We start from the raw sequence: 6,000 nt of genomic DNA, 5'->3' as shown, positions 1-6,000 counted from the left end.
GTATTGATGTATTCTTGCGGTATTTGTATGCCTTGTATGTATCCCCATCTATTATGTAATGTTGATGTAATGATATCCACCTTGCAAAAGCGTCTTCAAGATGCGCTTCTATCCTTGGTGGGACCTTCGAGTTCCCTTAGGATAGGGTCGCATCGTGGGCGTGACACAATGCTACGTGCTGAAGCAGACATCTTGCTAGTTACAGAGAGCTCCTCAGAGGAGGATTCAGAAACTGATGACCAGTCCTATTTCCCCCCTGAGGTCTATGCTCAAACTTGGCAGGGTTATATTACCCATGTCATGCATGTTGTCTTGCATTGCTTAGTTTTTACGTCATATATGGATTGCCATCTGCTTACTTGCTTACTATATAAATCATATATTTGAATTATATCATGACATCATGTTTACATAGTACATACACATCATCTATCTGAATTATGGCATGGCAACCCATTTAATAAAGACATCATATAGTTATATCATCTCATCCTGTTTAGTGTTTACAGTCATCATATTTCGAATTATGGCATTCTATTCGTGAATGTATGTGAATTATGGCATGCCAACCTATTTAATAAACACATTATATAGTTATGTCATGTCATCCTGTTTACATAGTCTCATATTTTGAACTATGTCTTTCCATCTTTTTTAGTTAGCCATCATAATGTGAAATTGTGTCATGCTATCCTGTTTAGTTAGCCATCATATATGTGAAATTGTGTCATGCTATCCTGTTTGGTTAGACAACATAAATATGAATTATTTCATGCCCTCTTTTATTCCCCACTATCCATTGCACCTGTCTATCATACAATGCCTATACTTTCAATTACTTTTCTTGTTTATCAGCCATTTGAATTGGAGAGCGTGATGGCGGTATCTAAGGGAGTAACAACACGGTCTTCAGAAAAGATAGTGCTACCAGTTGATGCAGATAGAACCACGGTTGTACTTGCCCAAGGACCAGATCCACCACACATAACCCAGACTCTCGCAGATTGTACCCCTACCCAGTTGGACAGAGAACCACCTACACCCCTTCTAACCCCAACCCCGGCAGATAGTAACCCAGTTCCAGTTGACACAGCACCGTCTCCACCACAGAGCACCCAAACACGAGCAGTTAGTAAGGGAACTGCAGTGCCCAAAGCACGAGGACCACCACTCCGAATCCCAACTCAACGCTTAAAGGAGAAGAAGATTTGTTCTCAGGTCAGGTTCTGTAGCTATGGTTCATACTCCTTTGCTCTTGCATTACTGTATTTACTCATACCAACTATTTTCAATTTTGAAGGATGGAATTGAAACTCCAATGGCGCAACAGGTATGTTTTAAACCTGTTTCTTTAACTAGTTTGCTGTTGTAACCTGCTCTATGTTGATTTCGGTTTCAATTGAATAAACAGTTATGTTCTCATGTCATGCACATTACAAGTGTTGTTATTGCTCTATAGTTACCCACACTTATATTCTGTCTATTCTGCTTTGTCTTGAACAAATATTATTTGAACTGTGTCTCTATCTTGATTTGGCAACAAAAACTAGAATGATATAGACCATAAAGTGACCATGGTACATAGATATATGTTTGTCTCATGCTGTTATCCTGTCCACTTTACTACTGAACTCATTTACCAAAATGAGTTTCATATGCAACATGGTAAACATGTGATGTGTCTGCTTGTTTCTTTTTTAGAATGCGAACAAAATATTGGAGAATAGTACCGCGTTATCCAATGGTAAAGGAAGTAATGCAGATAAGGTTCAAGATAGTGAGACATCCCTGTTGGTCTCCAAGAAAGCTGATAAAAACTATCTTGACGACAGTGAGGGAACCCAAAAGTCCTGTCTTGATGTAGTGTTCGAGTTACTGGCCACTACTGCTGGCACAAGCTCTTCGAACTCGCTGCCTGAATCAGTTCGTCTTCTTGAGTCTCAACTTCAAGTTGAAAGACATCAATCAGATGTGCTGCGACAGGAAGCTGAAGGACCGAGGAAGTCCCTGCAGAATTCAGATGCATATTTTCTGGTGCAACAGCAAGCGCTGGAGGATTTAAGCGCCAAACAAGAGAAAGTTAATAAGCTTGCTAAGCATCTTGCCAGCATTATGGGTACCCAGGATATTGTTTCTTGAGATCTTCTGAAGTGGTTTCAGTTCTGGATTTGTTTTGCTGCGGCGTTTATTTGCGTTGCTCGCCAACTTTGACAACCAGTGTATATGATATGCTGCTTTGTTCCCTACATTTGCACTGATGGCGAACTTTGATGCCCAGTGGATGTAATATGTGTAATAGCCGTGATAGCCTAGCGTTAGTTGCTTGTTTATTTATTTCCTTGGTGTCTTGTTTATTTGTTTGCTTGTAGTCATTGCAGTTCTTTTTCCGTGGTTAGCTAGTGGCTGTAATAACCTATTTTTTAAAACTAGGACACAATAACCATGGGCTAATATTTACTGTAGTGACACTGGGCCTCCTACTGGCCGTAGAAATAGTGGGCCTTCTACGGGCCGTAGAAACAATGGGCCTTCTATGGGCCGTAGAAACAATGGGCCTCTGCGGGCCGTATCATCAATGGGCCTTATACGGGCCGTATGATCGATTGGCCAAACATGGGCCAAACAGACCGCATTATGGCCGTAAATGGGCTAGAGTTGGAATCGTCCATTCATGGGCCGACCATAACGGGCCATCGTTAATAGGCCGTATTTGATGACGCTATGAAAACGGCCCAACGTATTAACGGACCACAAACAGGCCGACTGTAACCACGGGCTGAATTTGGCCCACAAGCAGAAAATGAAAGTAACGGGCCGTAAGTAAACGAATGCTGGAAATGAGCCCAAGAATAAATGGGCTCTGAGAAGGCCGAAAGATAACATGGGCTGGAAACGGCCCAACGAAATAACGGGCCGTTAATGGGTATAAAGTGATACACTGTTCATTACGGGCCAGTTTCACCACGGGCCGTTAATGGGTGTAAAGTGATACACTGTTCATTACGGGCCAGTTTCACCACGGGCCGTTAATAGGCCAAGAGTTACATAGGGCCTCATATGGGTCGAAAGACGTCATGGGCCATACATGGGCCAGAAGTGAAAACGGGCTGGAATCATATTGGATGGCCCAGATGACGCTACTGGGCCTAATTCGAATAGGGCGTAATGGGCCTTGGGTTAGCGGGCTGTAAATGGGCTATATGCGAACAGGCCGTTAACAGGCTTTCCATGGGCCGGCCCGCCACCTTTTGACCAAGTCAAACGGGCCGGCCTTTTCACAGGAACGGGCCTCTGTTGGGCCGTGCCACGTGTCGACGTATCATAGGCGCCTTCTGTCCAATGAGTGGATGACATCTGTCCCAGCGATGAGCCGACACGTGTTTCCTCCAGCCAATGATGATTTTACACGTGGAAAATCCCCATTGGTCGGGGCTGTTAACGGGTTATCGGATCCAAAACCCGACCCGATAGCTTAACGGCGTTCCGTTACGGTGGATGCCACGTGTCGGTCACCCTTGACGAAAGCACTTCTGTGACGCGCGATTTATCGTCATGGAAGTGGACACTTCCGTGATGATAATTTTGGTAATGTCATGGAACACTTCTACGACAGCACAGGTATGACTATCTTGATTCTGTCATAAATTTGTCATGGATGTACATGCATGACAAAAAACGTGACCTACTGTGACAAACACGTATCATCACGGAAGTGTATTTTTTTGTAGTGCAGTGAGGACAATCCTCAGACTACGGCCCTAGTCCGCACAATTGCTTACAATATCTTTCAACTTAGTCTTTCTCTAGGAACGTATTAAAACAAGTAGCTAAAGCGCGAGCTATTAATCCACAACATAATTTGCAAAGACAATTTAGACTAGGTTCATGATAATTAAGTTCATCTAATCAAATTATTTAATGAACTCCCACTCAGATAGACATCCCTCTAGTCATCTAAGTTATACATGATCCGAATCGACTAGGCCGTGTCCGATCATCATGTGAGATGGACTAGTCATCAACGGTGAACATCTCCATGTTCATCGTATCTACTATACGACTCATGTTCGACCTTTCGGTCTCTCGTGTTCCGAGGCCATGTGTGTACATGCTAGGCTCGTCAAGTCAACCTAAGTGTTTTGCATGTGTAAATCTGGCTTACACCCGTTGTATGGGAACGTTAGAATCTATCAGACCCGATCATCACGTGGTGCTTCAAAACAACGAACCTTCGCAACGGTGCACAGTTAAGGGGAACACATCTCTTGAAATTTTAGTGAGGGATCATCTTATTTATGCTACTGTCGTTCTAAGAAAATAAGATGTAAACATGACAAACATCACATGGAAATCATAAAGTGACATGATATGGCCAATATCATCTTGCGCTTTTTGATCTCCATCTTCGAGGCACGACATGATCACCTTCGTCACCGGCATGACACCATGATCTCCATCATCATGTCTTCATGAAGTTGTCTCGCCAACTATTACTTCTACTACTATGGCTAACGGTTAGCAATAAGGTAAAGTAATTACATGGCGTTTTCAATGACACGCAGGTCATACAATAAATTAAGACAACACCTATGGCTCCTGCCGGTTATCATTCTCATCGACATGCAAGTCGTGATTCCTATTACAAGAACATGATCAATCTCATACATCACATATATCATTCATCACATCCTTTTGGCCATATCACATCACATAGCATACGCTACAAAAACAAGTTAGACGTCCTCTAATTGTTGTTGCATGTTTTTACGTGGCTGCTATGGGTTTCTAGAAAGAACGTTTCTTACATACGCAAAAGCCACAACGGTGATATGCCAATTGCTATTTACCCTTCATAAGGACCCTCTTCATCGAATCCGATCCGACTAAAGTGGGAGAGACAAACACTAGCTACCTTATGCATCAAGTGCATGTCAGTCGGTGGAACCAGTCTCACGTAAGCGTATGTGTAAGGTCGGTCCGGGCCGCTTCATCCCACAATGCCGCCGAATCAAGATAAGACTAGTAACAGCAAGCAAATTTACCAAATCATCGCCAACAACTACTTTGTGTTCTACTCGTGCATAGAATCTACGCATAGACCTAGCTCATGATGCCACCGTTGGGGAACGTAGTAATAATTCAAAATTTTCCTACGTGTCTCCAAGATCAATCTAGGAGATACTAGCAACGAGAGAGATGGAGTGCATCTTCATACCCTTGAAGATCGCTAAGCGGAAGCATTACAAGAACGTGGTTGATGGAGTCGTACTCGCAGCGATTCAAATCGCGGAAGATCCGATCTAGCGCCGAACGGACGGCGCCTCCGCGTTCAACACACGTAAAGCCCGGGGACGTCTCCTGCTTCTTGATCCAGCAAGGGGAGAGGAGAAGTTGAGGGAGAACTCCAGGAGCACAATGGCGTGGTGGCGATGGAGCTCGTGGTTCTCCGGTAGAGCTTCGTTAATCACTACGGAGGAGGAGGAGGAGTTGGAGGAGGAGAGGGCTGCGCCAGGGGAAGGGGTCACGGCTGCCCTCCCACCCCCTCACTATATATAGGGGAAGGGGAGAGGGGGAGGCGCTCTAGGGTTTACCCTAGGGGGCGACGGCCAGGGCAGATTGGATCTCCCTAGGAAAACCCTAGGGAGACTTGCCCCCCAAGCCAAGCTAGGTGGAGGCTTGCCTCCCAAGTCAGGTGGAGGCGCCCCACCTCCTAAAGCAACGTGGGAAAGGGCGTGGGGCGCACAGCCCCTTAGTGAGCTGGTTTGCCCCCTCCCCTTGGCCCATGAGGCCCTGCAACACTTGTCGGGGCCCCCGAAACACCTTTCGGTCATGCTGGCCATAGCCTGGTACCCCCGGAACACTTCCGGACTCCAATACCCTTCGTCCAATATACCGATCTTCACCTCCGGACCATTTCAGAACTCCTCGTGACGTCCGGGATCTCATCCGGGACTCCGAACTACCTTCGGTAACCACATACAATTTCCCATAACAACTCTA

This window comes from Triticum aestivum, chromosome 3D (assembly GCF_018294505.1).
Source record: "Triticum aestivum cultivar Chinese Spring chromosome 3D, IWGSC CS RefSeq v2.1, whole genome shotgun sequence".
Lineage (NCBI taxonomy): Eukaryota > Viridiplantae > Streptophyta > Magnoliopsida > Poales > Poaceae > Triticum > Triticum aestivum.
Note: the sequence above shows the minus strand (reverse complement) of the source record.